Consider the following 20,626-nt stretch of genomic DNA (forward strand, 5'->3'; position numbering starts at 1 on the left):
GCGCGAAGGGTGGTGCAGTGCGTGCTGGAGTGGGTGCAATGACTTGGTTGAATTCTTCGGTAGAAGGCAGGCGACGAGTAGGCGTAAAAGATGCTGAGGACGAGACCAAAGTCAGTGGCGGTGCGATGGGTAGGAGCTCCCTCCTGTTGCCAGCATAGCCATGGGCTGAGTCCATGCGGGTAGCTACGAAGTCGTCCACCAGGTTGTCGAAGGCTGCCTCCAGGGCCCAGAGATACTCAATGAGCATCTCAAAAGCCTCGTCTCGTTCTCCTCTGGGGCAGGAGTATGCGTAGTGACAGGTGTAAGGCACATGGCACGGAAGATAACGGTAACGACGAGTCTTCATCACGGGAAGGACATCCCTGAGACGAGCTATCGCCTCACGGGCTGCCATCTGCATAGCATGCCTCTCCGTAGGCATGGCTCTTCCCACGAACCGGAAGCGGCGTAACTCACCACGCCCTCCCTTGAACTGCACCGCGGCCTGGTGCATGGTCAGACTGTCGTTGACTCGGTGCTGGCAGAGTGTGAAGACTGGGCGCACGGATGGCCCCATCGCGACTTGAACGATGAAAGAAAGAAGCTTGACGAACCCATTGGGCACGTTGGCGAAGGTCTGAGACTCGCAGCTGTTGTCAGCCATCTACAAAAGTAGGCAAAAATTCTGCAGGGTCAGATCATAAATTTATGCTGACTGACAGAAAATGACTACAATTGCAAAAATATAAATTAGCTCTATCATGCTAATAACTAATTAGCGATCGCACCTAGTGGCTTCCTACAGTCAGCCTGGCTCTGGTACCAAGCTTGTCACGACCGGTTTTCCAATAAAAATATTTATTGAGAAACCAATCTTTTGAGTCCAGTATGAGAGAAATCCTCCTCACTGGTAGACAATTTCTTGATACAATAAGCCAGTAGCAAAAAATATATTACAGGGTCGAACTATGGTTGCTCAACCAAATTATTACAAGCACGCCAATGATTATACATAATGGCGGACATGTCACAGTGGTGTGGAGGCATACTACTGACTCGAGGATAGGGCGGTGGTGGAAAAAACACAGCGGGGAGAGAAATACAGGACTCTAAGTCTATCATCTCATCAAGCGTCGAGGTGAGGCTCGATGAATTTATTTGGTAGCGGAAGCGGATATAAAACAGTGACCAAATCCAGGGTCGCACGAGACTGACTAGGACTCCTCTAAGTGTCGGACTCGCTATCAAACTCTTCATCCATGAGATCGCCTTCGTCAGCATCTGGCCAAATCAACAAGCCAGTGAGTACTTTGAAAGTACTCGCAAGACAGTTCGGACGTAAGATATAACAAATGCATGCATGGATGCGACATGAATAAATTCACCAATGTACATTTTCAAAAATTAGCATAACAAGGTAAGTAAAAGGGAAACGGCGGTAGTCCGCCTGAAATCCCAACAGAACATAAATAATTACCGATCGGGTGTCTGAAACGACGCCTCGAAAGGTGAACAAATAAATATAAGGAAAATGATGCCACAGTCGGGCGTCTTAGCGACACCACATAAAGGGCTTAAAAAGAAATACCACAGTCGGACGTCGGGGCGACGTCACAGAAAGGGCTTTAAAAGAAATGCCACAGTCGGACGTCGGGACGACATCACAGAAAGGGCTTTAAAAGAAATGCCACAGTCGGACATCGGGACAACATCACAGAAAGGGCTTTAAAAGAAATGCCACAGTCGGACGTCGGGACGACATCACAGAAAGGGCTTTAAAAGAAATGCCACAGTCGGACGTCGGGACGACATCACAGAAAGGGCTTTAAAAGAAATGCCACAGTCGGACGTCGGGGCGACATCACAGAAAGGGCTTTAATTCACAAGTAATTAATACTTATAATAAACATTTAATTCATGAGAATAAATGGGTTAGTCCATCCACAGGAATATTCAATTAACCGGAATTAGCACTCATGCGAATCACCGGAGTCTCTGTCATCAAAACTGACATTTGATTAGGATAAGATAATATCGATCTAGGACATGGAATAGATGATTTGGAGGAAATATATGACTCTGCAGAGTTTGTACAAAATTATTCCCACAGCCAACGGATTTCCATAGTCACGAAGGACTAGTTTCGTTTACGGTATTTCGGAAGAAAACACAGCTAACCAGTACACACCCATCCTACCTCTCGATGCTAGGAATCACCCTAGACATCGTCCAAGAAAAACTTTTGAGACGGGGAGATCACAATCTCGAATAGCATGGGATCAAATTTATATACGCGCGCTCTAAGGGGTGCCCCCCTCTCGGTCCCAACCGGAAACACCCATGCCCCCTGACCGGATGACTGGCTTTAATCCAGGGCCATGGAACCATCATCACGGCCTCTCCTTTTGGTGTGTACCAGAAAAGCGGTTTGCAACTTACTAAACCATATTCCTTGCGGAAAACATGTGGTAGTACAGGGAAGGAAATGAAAGGAACTGGACCGATACGGTTTGACACTGAAGTCACATAGTCTGGCATAAACTGGCATGCTACGACACTGCCATCTTAACCATCCTCATGCCAACACATGGCCATTCATACTCACATCCATCCACTTATGGATCATCGAACTCACTTACCTCATTATCGCATAAAATAACATTCATCGATATGCTTCTCAACATGCCATGAAACTAACTAAATGCAAAACATGCCAAGACACTCATCATATCAAAAGTTCAAACATGCTTGCCTGGTTCAGAGTAGTCGGAGCCTAGCTCGGTGAAGTTCGCGGCTCCGTCACCTCCTTCGGTATCTACGGTATAAAGAAAATATATGCGCTATCGTAAATACCAAGGAGTGCACAGAAAGTATACCAAATTTTTTTCAAATAAATCTGATAAAAAAACTAGACAAAATTTTGAAGAGAAGAGAAAAAGAATCAATCAAAAATACTTTTCTGCTTAAAAGTTATAAGGGTTTTTGCCCAGGGACTAATCTGTAATGAAACAGAAGATTTCCAGGGGCTAGCTTATAAAAACAGAAAACGCTTCGGCAGAAACTACGCCAGCCCAAAGGGAAAACGTACTTTGCCCGAAGGCGCTTCCAGAAAACGTTTCAACAGCGAGAGCAGAGAGGCTGACGGTGGGGTCCCACGCGTTAGGTTTGAATTTCAAAAAGGGGGGAGCGAAGCTCGTCGGCGCCCGAGAGCCGCGGTGGTCGCCGGCGGCGATCCACGGCGAGGTAGGGGGATCGGAGGGTACCTCCGTGCTCAGGGCGCCATTCCGCGTCGGTTGGTGGTGGTGGTGGTCGCCGACGAGTACCATATCGACGGCGAGCTTTGCTCCGGCGGACGGCGGCTCGGGTGGTCGAGGAACTCGTCGGAGAGAGCTGCAGAGATCAAATTGACGAGGGGGTTAGGCTCCTGGTAGCTAGAGAGGGTAACGGACGGGGTTTGGGCGCCGGAGGTGGCCTCACCGGAGCGAATCAAGGTGGCGGCCGAGGCGGATCGGGGCGGCCGGAGTTGGGGGGGAGACCTCCTCGGGGTCCCCCTAGTGGCCTGGCGTGGAGTTGGTGAGGAGTGGGGATGAGGCGTGCACGAGGGTGAGCTCGGGGGCCCTTTTTATAGGCAGCTCGAGGCGGTTTCCGTGAACGGGGATCTCCGGCGAGTGATTACGGCGGTGCCGGGGATGTGCAGGGGGATTAGGGGCTAGGGCTTCGTCGTTGAGGTCCACCGGTCCCATTTAGGCGCTAAACGGGCTGGGACTTGGTGCTGAGGGTGAGCTCGACGGAACGGGGATGGCGCGTCATGTCGGCGGCAGGGAGCACGTTCCGTGCTTGCCGGGCCACGGCGACGGTGCCACGAGCGTGCGCTGGCACGGCAGGGACACACGGAGAGCCAAGGGGCTTTGGGCGGCGCCGGGTGGTGTGGCGAGAGGGCTCGGGCCCTTGTTGGCCGCCACGGGAGGTGCAGCCACCGCAGAAGCTCCCAAGGCCGGCGAGGCTCGCTGCTACCGACGCCAGGAAGGCTCCACGCACACGTGTGAAGCTCCGGACAGGAGGGAGAGGCTGCGAGGAACGTGCCAAGTGCACTGTCTACGCGTGAGAGGAACTGACGAACGCAAACGACACTGAAACTGAACTTTTCTGAATTGAACAGCAGCAGTGCATGCAAGGTGTTCGACAGAATGAAATTGGCATCTAGGGATTTTTCCTTGAGCTGAAACTTGGTGGAGTGGCTTCTCATTGCTCAAGTAGGCTGCCTGAATTTTGGTGGAATTTTTGGGGAAGTGTAGATATGAATTTCATCAAATTTGGCAAATTTGGTCCAAACTTGCAGAGACTGAATTTTGAAAATTTTGAAAAGAGGAGGAGTGGATCAAGATGGTTCTGGGTTTTGGGTACAAAGGACTATCCAGGAGAGTTGGTTTGAGGTCAAAAATCAAATGCAATATGGTACTTGCTTTGAAAATCCCTTAGGCTCCAAATAATTTTCAGATTTGTTTTGAGAGGAAAAATAATTAGAATAAAATCCAAAACTTGTTTGGATTAGTTGGGACAGAGGACTTAGGTTGATCACAAGGTGTAGGGGAGGTTTTGGAGGGGTTTTACCACATGGGAACAATGCAAAGTCAAGGGTGGTTCCAAGATATGAAAATCCCCAAATTTTCATAGAGTTTCATTTCAAAAGAAAACAATTTAAACTCCCAAAAATAAATTTGAGAGAGAACCAACAGAGAAGAAGTTTCAAAAGATCAAACACCAGAGTTTGAAAAAAAAATATCCTTGCCAAAGCAAAGGAAGTTTTTAAGTGGAAGGTTTTTCTGAAAAACAAAAATTTTAAAAAGCCTCTCCTCAAAAACCACAAAGTTTTTTTTTGATAAAAACCAAATAAAAATTTTGGAGTGTCACACAGTTGCATCTCTATTGTTCAGAATTTTAGATAATGGTGCATTGTTGACGACTATAATGGAGTGATCAGAGAAATAGTGTGAACCTTCTTCATGGTCATGTAGATTCCATAGACAAGCTTCTCATAATGTGGATATCGTTGCTTGGATGGAGTCAAAACTTCAGAGAGATAATACACTGGGTGTTAAACTTTGTAAGCCTTTCCTTCTTCTTCCTGCTCGACCATGAGTACTTTACTGACAACTTGTCCAGTGGCTGCAATATAAAGCAGTAAAGGCTCTTTGCTGATTGGCGCAGCAAGCACCGACTGGGTGGAAAGCAGGGCTTTGAGCTCTGCAAACGTTGTGTCAGCTTCATCAGTCCACTCGAACTTATCAGATTTCTTCATCAATCGGTAAAGAGGTAAGGCCTTTTCACCGAGATGAGAAATGAATCGACTCAAGGCGGCCAAACAACCAGTAAGCTTCTGAACATCATGCACACGCACAGGGCGTTTCATTCGGATGATGGTATCAACTTTCTGGATTTGCATCGATCCCCCGTTCGGAAACGAGGAAACCTAGTAACTTTCCACCTGGAACTCCGAATGTGCACTTTGACGGATTAAGCTTGATATCATACCTTCTTAGGTTGGCAAAGGTTTCTGCAAGGTCAGTCAGTAGGTCGGAACCTTTACGAGACTTGACCACAATGTCGTCCATGTATGCTTCCACATTCCGACCGATTTGAGTGAGCAGGCACTTCTGAATCATTCTTATGAATGTGGCTCCGGCATTTTTAAGACCAAATGGCATGGTGACATAGCAAAAGCACCCGAATGGGGTGATGAAGGTTGTTTTTATTTCATCGGGACCATACAGTCAGATCTAGTGATACCCGGAATATGCATCTAAAAAAGACAAGAGCTCACACCCCACAGTCGAGTCAACAATCTGATCGATGCAGGGGACGGAAATGATCTTTCGGGCAGGCCCGATTGATATGCTTGAAATCGATGCACATTGGCAAGCTACTCGGAGTGGTAGATCTCACGGATGAACTCTGCTGCTAGGAGTCGAGCCACTTCCTCGCCAATTGATCTTCTCTTCTGCACGACGGACCGCCGAAGATGCTCTTTGACGGGTTTTACCTTCGGGTCGACACGCAAATGGTGCTGAGCCAGTTCTCTGGGTACACCCGGCATGTCAGAAGGTTTCCATGCAAAGATGTCCCAGTTCTCATGGAGGAATTGGATCAGCGCTTCTTCCTATTTGCTATCGAGAATCATTGAGCGATGAGTCGGTGCGGCATTGGGATCGGTCGGGTGAATATGAATCGGCTTCGTTTCACCAGACGACTGAAATGCAGAATCTGTGGTAGGCTTCTTAGCTCGGAGCAAATCACTCGGATCTGCATTCTTCTGATATTCTTGAAATTCAACTACTGCCATTTGTGCATCGGCAATTTTGGAACCCTTCTGGAAGCACTCCTCCGCCTTCTGCCGATTGCCAGTAACTGTGATCACACCTCTGGGGCCATGCATCTTCAACTTGAGGTACACGTAACATGGTCAAGCCATAAAACGTGCATAGGCAGGCCTACCCAGAATGGCATGATAAGCACTCTGGAAATCCACAACTTCAAATGTCAACTTTTCCTTACGGTAATTCTTGGAATCACCGAAAACCACGTCAAGGGCGATCTGGCCGAGTGATTCGGCTTTCTTTCCAGGGATAACGCCATGGAAACTCATATTGCTCTCGCTAAGTTTGTACATCGGAATGCCCATCCCCTTCAAGGTTTCAGCATAAATGATATTCAGGCTGCTACCACCATCCATTAGCACTTTGGTCAGTCTAGTGCCTTTGACCACAGGGTCGACCACCAACGCTTGCCTCCCAGGGGTGGCTATACATGCAGGGTGTAACACCCACGATGCGGCTATATCTCCCACGTGTCGAAGCATGACTTAGAGGCATAACCGCATGGTGGTTTTGTCGCAAGAAGGGTCATCTTCACACAATCCCATGTAATGAACAAGAATGGGATAAAGAGAGTTGGCTTACAATCGCCACTTCACACAATACATAATTAAGATCATACATCATTCAAATACACTCATAGACCGGCTATGGTCAAGTTCAAATGAAAATAAGACAACCCCAAATGCTAGATCCCCGATCGTCCCGACTGGGCTCCTCTACTGATCATCTGGAAACGATACATAGTAATTACCAAGGGCCTCATCAAACTCCCACTTCAGCTCAGTTGCGCCATCTGCGTTGGTATCCTCGGCACCTGCATCTGTTTTGGTAGAATCTGTGAGCCACGGGGACTCAGCAATCTCACACCCGCGAGATCAAGACTATTTAAGCTCAAAGGTAGGTAAGGGGTAATATGGTGGAGCTGCAGCAAGCACTAAGCATATATGGTGGCTAACAAACGCAAGTGAGAGCAAGAAGAGAAGCAACGCATCGGTCGAGAAGCTAGAAGCGATCAAGAAGTGATCCTGAAACTACTTACGTCAAGCATAACACAAACCGTGTTCACTTCCCGGACTCCGCCGAGAAGAGACCATCACGGCTACACACGCGGTTGATGCATTTTAATGAAGTCAAGTGTCAAGTTATCTACAACCGGACATTAACAAATTCCCATCTGCCTCATAACCGCGGGTACGGCTTTCGAAAGATTATATACCCTGCAGGGGTGTGCCAACTCAGCCCATCATAAGCTCTCACGGTCAACGAAGGATAAACCTTCTCCCGGGAAGACCCGATCAGTCTCGGAATCCCGGTTCGCAAAACATTTTGACAATGGTAAAACAAGACCAGCAAAGCCGCCCGATGTGCCAACAAATCCCGATAGGAGTCGCACGTATCTCGTTCTCAGGGCACACCGGATGAGTCAAGCTATGAGTAAAACCAACCCTCAAGTTTCCCCGAGGTGGCCCCGCAGGCTGCTCGGTTCGGATCAAGACTCGAAGGAGCACTGGCCCGGGGGGGTTAAAATAAAGATGACCCTTGGGCTCGCGAAAACCCAAGGGAAAAGGGCTTAGGTGGCAAATGGTAAAACCAAGGTTGGGCCTTGCTGGAGGAGTTTTATTCAAAGCGAACTGTCAAGGGGGTCCCATAAATCACCCAACCGTGTAAGGAACGCAAAATCAAGGAACATAACACCGGTATGACGGAAACTAGGGCGGAAAGAGTGGAACAAGACACCAGGCATAAGGCCGAGCCTTCCACCCTTTACCAAGTATATAAGGTGCATTAATTAAATAGGAGATATTGTGATATCCCAAAATATCCATGTTCCGACCAGGAACAAACTTCATCTTCACCTGCAACTAACAATGCTATAAGAGGGGCTGAGCAAAAGCGGTGACATAGCCAAACAACGGTTGCTGGGACAGGTTGGTTAGAGGTTTGACATGGCAATAGGTAGGCATGGTAAACAATCGCAGGTAGAGCTAACATAGCGATAGAGCGAGTACTAGCAAGCAAAGATAGAAATGATATCGAAGGTATGGTCATCTCGCCTGCAAAGTTCTCAGAGTTGTCGAAAGCTTGATCCTCGTTAGCATACTCAATAGGTTCCTCGTGCACGTACTCGTCTCCCGGCTCTACCCAAAGCAAGAACACAAGCAAAGGACCAACAATCAATCACGGGCGATGCACAAACAACATGATGCAAAACATGGCATGATATGCGAGATGTGATATGCAATGCATATGCGTGCTCCGGGAGGGAAGAGATGAAGAAGGCATCAATTTGGCAAACCAAGTATGCCGCTGGAAAGATGAGATGATTCGGTTGAAATTGATATAAAGATCACCGGATTCGGGTGCACGGTTTGCAAATGACAAGCAAGACAAGATATGATGCAAACTGCTTAAAACAGCAACATGGCCACTTGGATGCAAAGTATAAATAAGCTATAGCACCCAAACATATGAACAAAATGCATAGCAGTGATGTACAGGAGATGCTCTACGAAACATGAACACTGAGCTCAATCTATAAACCACTAGAGCATGACTAAAACAGCATGGCAATATTGCAAAAGATAACAGTTTCTACAGACTTAGTGGAATTACTAGACATTGCAGAAACAGATTCATCATGGCATCTCAACAGGCTTGATTAACTCACTACCCTGCATGTCATGGCATGGAACAAGTGCTATCATGAAGTAGGCATGAAAATGAAGCTACTCATGTGCAAAACAACCACCTAGCATATTTGCATGAACAAACACATAAAGGACAAAACAGCAACATAGATTGAGATGACATGTTCATGAACTTGCTCAAATGCAGAAACTAATGCCACCACTGGATTGGTGGGATTTTTCTACCCCAAAAACATATATAATATGTTAGGGTTGTTGTAGAAAAATCATCACAAATGCACTAAGATAAAACCTGCCCTAAATGGAAATGACAGATCTGGCATTTTCCTTATTTGGAAACGTCCAGAAATGGACTTTCCCGAAATGGATAGATTCTAAATGCCAAAACCGGAATATTCGCTGGGACCAAACAATTAAAAGAAAACAGGGGATAAGGGAGGTTGACAGGTGGGGCCACCCTGTCATACACATAGTGCAAAGAAACGGAAAAAAGGGAGAAGGATAATGCACCCGCGGGGGATCGAACCCGGGTCTCCCCGGTGTGGTTCTGCATCGGCAATCACTGGGCTAGGTAGGTACTAATGATAGGAAAAGGGGTTCGGCCCCTTTTAGAGACACACCAGATCGAGTTCATCTGTCATAAACAGAGAAGACGACGGTGCCGGCGAGGGCAACAGCGGCAACCAGCGGGGCACAGGGACTCCGGCGGGCGTGCGGAAAGGGGTAAGGATGCATGCAACTACGAGGGGATGCAGGGGCGCTCGAGCTCGGGCAGTTGCTCGACTCGGGGCCATGGCGTCCGCGGCGAGCGATAGCAGCAGCTACGGCGACACAAGGAAAGGCCGGGTGCGCGCGGGAGCGCGAACAAGCGGCGCGAGCGAGCTGCGGGAGCACGACAGGGGGGATCCAGAGCGGGGACACGCAAGCACGCTACGGTTGAACAGCACTGCACAAATAAATTCAGAGATCGCCGGAGCACTGCGAGCGCGGGGAAGACATGGATCGGCTGAGAACTACGGATGCCTACATGCCATGGGAAGAATGGGAGAGGGAGGTGCGTTACCAAGCTCACCCAAGGACACGATGTAGTCGACGGAGACGAGCTGGCGGCGACGAAGTGGAGCTCTGAACCTTGGCGCGGTCCGAACCGAGCGGAAGGTGGAAGCAGAGGACGTCGAGGAACTCATCGTCCGGGGCACCGTAGTCAACATCGTGGAAGGAGACAACAACGAGGAAGAAGAAGGACACGATCTACGGGGATAGGGGTGGCCGGAGAGCACGCCGGCGAAGAGGTGCGCTCTTAGGTGCGCTCGGGACGGAGCGGTTGCGATGGATCTGGTGGTTCTACTCACCTGGCGGCGGCGATGAGAGGAAGAGGGAAACCCTAGGGGTGTGAGGACAAGGAGAGAGGTTAAAAGGGAGGCTAGGGCAACGGGTGGAGCACGGCGTCGACGCGGCCGTGGCCATGTGCGCGCCCGGCGCGAGCTTGACGAAAAGGTGAGGGGCGGGTGCGCTGTAGCCAGAGGCTGGCTAGTGGGGTCATGGGTGACACGTGGGCGTACGGGCTCCTGGGTAGCGTCGCGGCTGGGTGAGAAACGACGAGGGCGCGAGCGAGCTGGCTGGCTGCGCTGGCTAGGCTGGCGGGCAGGAAAGGCCTTGGCTGGGCTGCGGGAGGCCCTGGGGGGCTGCTGCGCTGGTTGGGCTGATACTCTCCTTTTTTCTATTTGTACAAACAGAAATAGAAACAGAAAAGCACAGGGTAAAAGGAGAGGAGTTGGAGTATAAAGAAAATATTCTCAAGCTCCTGGAATTATCCACTATTTGAATAAATTGCATTTGGCATTTTTAGAGGTAGAAAAATAAGACAAGTTTGAATATAATTCAAACTTGTGTCATTTTTGAACCTGACCAAAACAACTTCAAATAAGGATACATTTGGCTGAGAGGTTTATGACATGGAGCAAGATTTATAGGGAGAATATGAACATTAATAGAGAAAGGAAAATAGCACTTAGCAAAAGAAGGAAGGAAAAGGGAAGGAAGGAGAAGTGAGGGTGCAATGGTTTGAAAGGGGGACAAAGGTCATGCCCATGATGCTCATGGCAACAACATGAATGACAAAATGCAACATGAGATGGCATGAGATGAAAATGCACTATATGATGATGACATATGATGGCTAAAAGGAATATGACAAGAAGCACAAATGCAATATGGTAAGGAGAGCATGACAATGAAAAGAATAAAACACATAACCCAACAAGATGAGGCCAAACATGATAAAACCCACAAGAATTGGATGAAGGTCAAGTTGATATATTGCCAAATTGGGACATGTTACATCTGGGGTGTTACAACACTCCACCACTACAAGAGGATCTCGCCCCGAGATCTAGGACTGAAAGAACTCCGGATATTCGGAACAAAGGTGATCCTCGCGCTCCCAGGTGGCTTCTCGGTCGGAATGGTGTGACCACTTCACTTTCAGGAATTTGATTGACTTGTTGCGAGTATTGCGCTCGGTTTCTTCAAGAATAGCAACGGGATGCTCATGATAAGAGAGATCATCTTGGAGGTCGATCTCTTCGAAGTTGATAGTGCGCTCAGGAGTCTTGAAGCACTTGCGAAGCTGTGACACGTGAAACACATCGTGCACGTTTGCAAAGTTGGATGGAAGCTCAAGTTGATAGGCGAGATCGCCTCTTTTGCCAATGATCTTGAAAGGACCCACGTATCTAGGGGCAAGCTTCCCTTTGATACCGAAGCGACGAGTGCCTTTCATTGGAGAGACGTGGAGGTAGACATGGTCTCCGATTTCAAAAGCCAAGTCACGGTGCTTGCTATCATAGTAACTCTTTTGGCGCGATTGCGCGGCTTTCAGATTCTCACGAATGACTTTGCACATTTCTTCGGCTTCTGTGATCAAGTCGTTGCCAAGAAGTTGGCGTTCACCTGTCTCAGACCAGTTGAGAGGAGTACGGCACTTTCTGCCATAGAGAATTTTGAATGGGGCCTTGCCCGAACTCGCTTGGAAGCTGTTGTTGTAGGAGAACTCGGCATATGGAAGACAATCTTCCCACTTCATACCGAAAGAGATGACACAAGCCCTGAGCATATCTTCAAGGATTTGATTGACTCGCTCGACTTGGCCACTTGTTTGAGGATGGAAAGCTGTGCTGAAACGAATGTTGGTGCCCATGGTCGTCTGAAAGGAGCCCCGGAACTTAGAAGTGAAGATGCTTCCATGATCTGAAGATATCAATTGTGGAATACCATGCAAGGAGACAATTCTGGAGGAGTATAGCTCTGCCAGCTGAGCTGCTGTGATAGATTCTTTGATAGGAAGAAAATGAGCCACTTTGGTAAGCTTGTCAATGACAACGAAGATAGCATCATTTCCACGCTTGGGCTTAGGAAAACCAGTCACGAAGTCCATCTCGATATGGTAAAAATTTCATTCCGGAATAGCAAGAGGTTGGAGGAGACCAACTGGTCTTTGGTGTTCTGCTTTCACTCTTCTGCAGACATCACATTCATTCACGAATTGAGCAATTTCTCGCTTCATTCGAGTCCACCAATACGACTGCTTGAGGTCATGGTACATCTTTGTACTTCCAGGATGAATGAATAGGAGGGAATTATGTGCCTCATTCATGATGACTTTTCTCAGATCACCTTTAGGAACCACAATTCGGTCCTCGAAGAAAAGAGTATCTTTGTCATCCAAGCGATAGCACTTGTATTTGGGAATGCCCTTGTCAATACCACGTTTCACCTTCTTCACCATGGTATCCAGGAGTTGTGCCTCATAAATTTGATCTTCCAAAGTAGGAGAGACTATGAGGTTGGCAAGAAAGCCTTGAGGAACAACTTGAAGATTCAGCTTGCGGAAATCCTCACAAAGATCCGGTTGAAACGGCTTGAGAATTAGACTGTTGCAATAAGCCTTTCTGCTCAAAGCATCTGCAATCACATTCTCCTTGCCAGGAGTATATTCAATACTCGGATTGTACTCTTGAATCATTTCGACCCATCAAGTTTGCCTGAGGTTAAGGTTGGGTTGAGTGAAGATATACTTGAGGCTCTTGTGATCGGTGAAAATGTCCACTTGCCTTCCCAATAAGAGATGTCTCCATGTTATCAATGCATGGACAACTTCCGCCAACTCAAGATCGTGAGTGGGGTAGTTCTTTTCGTTTGGCTTCAACTGACGAGAGGTATAGGCCACAACTTTTTTCTCTTGCATCAACACAGCACCGAGACCTTGAAGGGAAGCATCACAGAATACTTCGAATGGCTTGGATTCATCAGGAGGAGTCAAAACAAGAGCTGTGACTAGCTTCTCTTTGAGGGTGTTGAAAGCGACGTCACACTCAGGCGTCCAGACATACTTGACATGCTTCTGGAGGAGGTTGGAAAGATGCTTTGCAATCTTAGAGAAGTTCTCAACGAATCTTCGGCAATAGCTTGCAAGACCAAGAAAACTGCGAAGCTGTTTGACATTCTGAGGAGGTTCCCAATTCAGAACTGCAGAAACCTTCGCGAGATTAACAGCAATGCCCTTGGCAGAGATGATGTGACCAAGATAAAGAACTTCATCAAGCCAGAACTCACATTTGGAAAACTTCGCATAGAATTGATGCTCTCTGAGCTTGTCGAGCACCAATCGCAAATGTTTGGCATGATCCTGCTTATTTTTGGAGAAGACCAAGATATCATCGAGATACACCAGAACGAATTCATTGGTGTAGGGGTTGAAGATAAAGTTCATCATGCGAGAGAATGTTGGAGGAGCATTGACAAGGCCGAAAGACATGACAGTATATTCATAAGAACCATAGCTTGTTCTGAATGCTGTCTTGGGAATATCTTGTTCACGAATGCGAATCTGATGATAACCCATACGGAGGTCAAGCTTGGAGAAGACTTTAGCACCTTTGAGTTGCTCGAAAAGCTCATTGATGTTGGGAAGTGGGTACTTGTTCTTGACTATCTTCTTGTTCAATGGACGGTAATCGACACAAAGTTGGTCCGTGCCATCCTTCTTCTGGACAAAAAGAACTCCACAACCCCATGGGGATGAACTCGGTGTGATCAAACCCAGATGCTCTTGTTCATCGAGCTGTTTCTTCAATTCCTTCAGCTCCTTGGGTCCAAGCTTGTAAGGACGCTTGCAAACGGGTTCAGTTCCAGGCTCAAGATCAATAACGAACTCGACTGGCCGATGAGGAGGCATACCCAGAAGCTCTTCTGGAAAGACATCTTGGTACTCACAAACGACTGGAATTTGAGAAATAGCATCCAACTCGCCCTTCTCATTGAGAGAAAACAACTGAATGGTTTCATCACGAGCGGCATAGATGATAACATCCTCAGACGGGTGTGTCAATTGAATCTGCCTGACAACACAATCAAGCTGAGCCTTGTGCTTAGAAAGCCAATCCATCCCGAGAATTAGATCAATATCAGAGTCGCCAAGAACAACTGGAGAAGACAGAAATTTATAGTCGCCCATCTTGATACCGACATTTGGAACCATCATGCTAGAGCTCAAACACTTAGCTGGAGAAATAACTTGCATAGCTCTAGGTAACTCCTCTGTGTCAAAAGTGTGCTTCGATGCAAAAGGATATGACATGAAAGAATGCGATGCACCAGTATCAAATAAGACTTTTGCAGGAATATCATTAACAAGAAGATTACCGATGATCGCATCTGAAGAATCCTCTGCCTGAGCTGCATTCATCATGTTCACCTTTGCAGACTTTGGATTATGCTTGACCACTGCATTGCTTGAAGATCTCATAGGAGGAGGAGGAGGAAGGCGCCTTTGATTGAAGCATTTGTTCGCGTAGTGACCTTTCTGCTGGCACTTGTTGCAAGTCACTTCTGAGAGCGGACGATGATAAGGAGCATTTGACCTTGAAGCTTGAGGCTGAGACTTGTTCTGAAAGCTTGGGTTGGGTGGGTGGGAAGATCCACGACCACCTGAGTTCTTCTGTTGGTAAGGCTGACGAAACGGAGGAGGAGGAAGGAGAAGTGAGGGTTCGCCTGACTCCCATCATTGCGTTCCGGATTCTGACGCATTGGCGGAGCCATCCTGAAGAGGGTGACATCCGTTAGCATCTTGGTAGACAGATAGACAAGTTGAATCAACGGATAGAAATTGCAACATATAGTCTTCACAATAAACATTCGAACAAGGATGAACGAATGAATTCCCAAAGCAAACATCACACGTCCATTAAGGTGAGAAGCCACTTGATAAGAGATTGATGAATGAAATAAACAAGGTGCAACTAGAACAAATAAGTGGTAAGGATTACCCAATCACAAACCAAATATCTGCAGGAAGAAATGCTAGAGCTACTTGAATCCCACCTATAAACTCCCGAAACTTTCTGGTTATGCAATCAGGTGTTGGGGATACAGGGGAAGCAATATATCTCACCCAAACTAACAATCCCTACATCCAGTTGTATCCATCCGTCAACACATAACCAAGAAACCTTCAGAAATCGTGTACCTCAACCTTCGAAAAGCATCCGTTATACGAGTTATGGCAATACTCCCGAACTCCCCAGTACTGGGTGACGTCGTGGTTATCTCACCAACAACTGCATAAAAGAGATTTTCGATGTCGGCAAAACTCAGGTATTCCAGAACTGCAACGATAAAATTGTGACGACAACACCTCGGAGCTCAACTCCCCGGGACACTGCCACAACCCCTAAATGTCAGGAGGCACCAAGAACAATGTTCTCGTCACAAAACTATCGGAACGATTCCAAGATACCCACGTGATCCTAAAATTTTTTTAGTGAAATTTGAGAAGAGGAAAGTCAAAACATCTATGTCAGGAGACCTCACCAGAGCGATGAAGGGACTGAGGAGTAAAAAGAATCCTACTCTTTGATATATATAATCCTAAGACTCAAAACATTTTTGTTCTAGACTCAACATCGCCAGCAAACAATCAATCAGGGGGGCTCCTAAGTCGGGGATGGCTCTGATTACCAACTTGTAACACCCACGATACGGCTATATCTCCCACGTGTCGAAGCACGACTTAGAGGCATAACCGCATGGTGGTTTTGTCGCAAGAAGGGTCATCTTCACACAATCCCATGTAATGAACAAGAATGGGATAAAGAGAGTTGGCTTACAATTGCCACTTCACACAATACATAATTAAGATCATACATCATTCAAATACACTCATAGACCGGCTACGGTCAAGTTCAAATGAAAAGAAGACAACCCCAAATGCTAGATCCCCGATCGTCCCGACTGGGCTCCTCTACTGATCATCTGGAAACGATACATAGTAACGACCAAGGGCCTCATCAAACTCCCACTTCAGCTCAGTTGCGCCATCTGCGCTGGTATCCTCGGCACCTGCATCTGTTTTGGTAGAATCTGTGAGCCACGGGGACTCAGCAATCTCACACCCGCGAGATCAAGACTATTTAAGCTCAAAGGTAGGTAAGGGGTAATATGGTGGAGCTGCAGCAAGCACTAAGCATATATGGTGGCTAACATACGCAAGTGAGAGCGAGAAGAGAAGCAACGCATCGGTCGAGAAGCTAGAAGCGATCAAGAAGTGATCTTGAAACTACTTACATCAAGCATAACACAAACCGTGTTCACTTCCCGGACTCCGCCGAGAAGAGACCATCACGGCTACACACGCGGTTGATGCATTTTAATGAAGTCAAGTGTCAAGTTATCTACAACCGGACATTAACAAATTCCCATCTGCCTCATAACCGCGGGCACGGCTTTCGAAAGATTATATACCCTGCAGGGGTGTCCCAACTCAGCCCATCATAAGCTCTCACGGTCAACGAAGGTTAAACCTTCTCCCAGGAAGACCCGATCAGTCTCGGAATCCCGATTCGCAAAACATTTCGACAATGGTAAAACAAGACCAGCAAAGCCGCCCGATGTGCCGACAAATCCCGATAGGAGTCGCACGTATCTCGTTCTCAGGGCACACCGGATGAGTTAAGCTACGAGTAAAACCAACCCTCAAGTTTCCCCGAGGTGGCCCCGCAGGATGCTCGGTTCGGACCAACACTCGAAGGAGCACTGGCCCGGCGGGGTTAAAATAAAGATGACCCTTGGGCTCACGAAAACCCAAGTGAAAAGGGCTTAGGTGGCAAATGGTAAAACCAAGGTTGGGCCTTGCTGGAGGAGTTTTATTCAAAGCGAACTGTCAAGGGGGTCCCATAAATCACCCAACCGTGTAAGGAACGCAAAATCAAGGAACATAACACCGGTATGACGGAAACTAGGGCGGCAAGAGTGGAACAAGACACCAGGCATAAGGCCGAGCCTTCCACCCTTTACCAAGTATATAAGGTGCATTAATTAAATAGGAGATATTGTGATATCCCAAAATATCCATATTCCGACCAGGAACAAACTTCATCTTCACGTGCAACTAACAATGCTATAAGAGGGGCTGAGCAACAGCGGTGACATAGCCAAACAACGGTTGCTGGGACAGGTTGGTTAGAGGTTTGACATGGCAATAGGTAGGCATGGTAAACAATGGCAGGTAGAGCTAACATAGCGATAGAGCGAGTACTAGCAAGCAAAGATAGAAATGATATCGAAGGTATGGTCATCTTGCCTGCAAAGTTCTCAGAGTTGTCGAAAGCTTGATCCTCGTTAGCGTACTCAACAGGTTCCTCGTGCACGTACTCGTCTCCCGGCTCTACCCAAAGCAAGAACACAAGCAAAGGACCAACAATCAATCACGGGCGATGCACAAACAACATGATGCAAAACATGGCATGATATGCGAGATGTGATATGCAATGCATATGCGTGCTCCGGGAGGGAAGAGATGAACAAGGCATCAATTTGGCAAACCAAGTATGCCGCTGGAAAGATGAGATGATTTCGGTTGAAATTGATATAAAGATCACCGGATTCGGGTGCACGGTTTGCAAATGACAAGCAAGGCAAGATATGATGCAAACTGCTTAAAACAACAACATGGCCACTTGGATGCAAAGTATAAATAAGCTATAGCACCCAAACATATGAACAAAATGCATAGCAGTGATGTACAGGAGATGCTCTACGAAACATGAACACTGAGCTCAATCTATAAACCACTAGAGCATGACTAAAACAGCATGGCAATATTGCAAAAGATAACAGTTTCTACAGACTTAGTGGAATTACTAGACATAGCAGAAACAGATTCATCATGGCATCTCAACAGGCTTGATTAACTCACCACCCTGCATGTCATGGCATGGAACAAGTGCTAGCATGAAGTAGGCATGAAAATGAAGCTACTCATGTGCAAAACAACCACCTAGCATATTTGCATGAACAAACACATAAAGGACAAAACAACAACATAGATTGAGATGACATATTCATGAACTTGCGCAAATGCAGAAACTAATGCCACCACTGGATTGGTGGGATTTTTCTACCCCAAAAACATATATAATATGTTAGGGTTGCTGTAGAAAAATCATCACAAATGCACTAAGATAAAACCTGCCCTAAATGGAAATGACAGATCTGGCATTTTCCTTATTTGGAAACGTCCAGAAATGGACTTGCCCGAAATGGATAGATTCTAAATGCCAAGACCGGAATATTCACTGGGACCAAACAATAAAAAAAACAGGGGATAAGGGAGGTTGACAGGTGGGGCCACCCTGTCATACACACAGTGCAAAGAAACGGAAAAAAAGGGGGAAGGATAATGCACCTGCGGGGGATCGAACCCGGGTCTCCCCGGTGTGGTTCTGCATCAGCAACCACTGGGCTAGGTAGGTACTAATGATAGGAAAAGGGGTTCGGCCCCTTTTAGAGACACACCAGATCGAGTTCATCTGTCATAAACAGAGAAGACGACGGCGCCGGCGAGGGCAACGGCGGCAACCAGCAGGGCACAAGGACTCCGGCGGGCGTGCGGAAAGGGGTAAGAATGCATGCAACTACGAGGGGATGCAGGGGCGCTCGAGCTCGGGCAGTTGCTCGACTCGGGGCCATGGCGTCCGCAGCGAGCGGCAGCAGCAGCTACGGCGACACAAGGAAAGGTCGGGTGCGCGCGGGAGCGCGAACGAGCGGCGCGAGTGAGCTGCGGGAGCACGACAGGGGGGATCCAGAGCAGGGACACGCAAGCACGCAATGGTTGAACAGCACTGCACAAATAAATTCAGAGATCGCCGGAGCACTGTGAGCGCGGGGAAGACATGGATCGGCTGAGAACTACGGATGCCTACATGCCATGGGAAGGATGGGAGAGGGAGGTGCGTTACCAAGCTCACCCAAGGACACGATGTAGTCGACGGAGACGAGTTGGTGGCGACGAAGTGGAGCTCTGAACCTTGGCGTGGTCCTGACCGAGCGGAAGGTGGAAGCAGAGGAACTCGTCGTCCGGGGCACCGTAGTCGACGTCGTGGAAGGAGACGACGACGAGGAAGAAGAAGGACACGATCTACGGGGGTAGGGGTGGCCGGAGAGCACGCCGGCGAAGAGGTGTGCTCTCAGGTGCGCTCGGCACAGAGCGGTTGCGGTGGATCTGGTGGTTCTACTCACCTGGCGGCGGCGATGAGAGGAAGAGGGAAACCCTAGGGGGTGTGAGGACAAGGAGAGAGGTTAAAAGGGAGGCTAGGGCGACGGGTGGAGCACGGCGTCGATGCGGCCGTGGCCATGTGCGCGCCCGGCGCGAGCTTGACGAAAAGGTGAGGGGCGGGTGCGCTGTAGCCAGAGGCTGGCTAGTGGGGTCGCAAGTGACACGTGGGCGTACGGGCTCCTGGGTAGCGTCGCGGCTGGGTGAGAAACGACGAGGGCGCGAGCGAGCTGGCTAGCTGCGCTGGCTGGGCTGGCGGGCAGGAAAGGCCTTGGCTGGGCTGCGGGAGGCCCAGGGGGGGCTGCTGCGCTGGTTGGGCTGATACTCTCCTTTTTTCTATTTGTACAAATAGAAATAGAAACGGAAAAGCACAGGGTAAAAGGAGAGGAGTTGGAGTATAAAGAAAATATTCTCAAGCTCCTGGAATTATCCACTATTTGAATAAATTGCATTGGGCATTTTTAGAGGTAGAAAAATAAGACAAGTTTGAATATAATTCAAACTTGTGTCATTTTTGAACCTGACCAAAACAACTTCAAATAAGGATACATTTGGCTGAGAGGTTTATGACATGGAGCAAGATTTATAGGGAGAATATGAACATTAATAGAGAAAGGAAAATAGCACTTAGCAAAAGAAGGAAGGAAAAGGGAAGGAAGGAGAAGTGAGGGTGCAATGGTTTGAAAGGGGGACAAAGGTCATGCCCATGATGCTCATGGCAACAACATGAATGACAAAATGCAACATGAGATGGCATGAGATGAAAATGCACTATATGATGATGACATATGATGGCTAAAAGGAATATGACAAGAAGCACAAATGCAATATGGTAAGGAGAGCATGACAATGAAAAGAATAAAACACATAACCAAACAAGATGAGGCCAAACATGATAAAACCCCCAAGAATTGGATGAAGGTCAAGTTGATATATTGCCAAATTGGGACATGTTACATCTGGGGTGTTACACAGGGTGATCTGACTGGTCGAACGTGATGACTGTTTGAGACCAT

Source organism: Triticum dicoccoides, chromosome 6B (genome assembly GCF_002162155.2).
Source record: "Triticum dicoccoides isolate Atlit2015 ecotype Zavitan chromosome 6B, WEW_v2.0, whole genome shotgun sequence".
NCBI lineage: Eukaryota > Viridiplantae > Streptophyta > Magnoliopsida > Poales > Poaceae > Triticum > Triticum dicoccoides.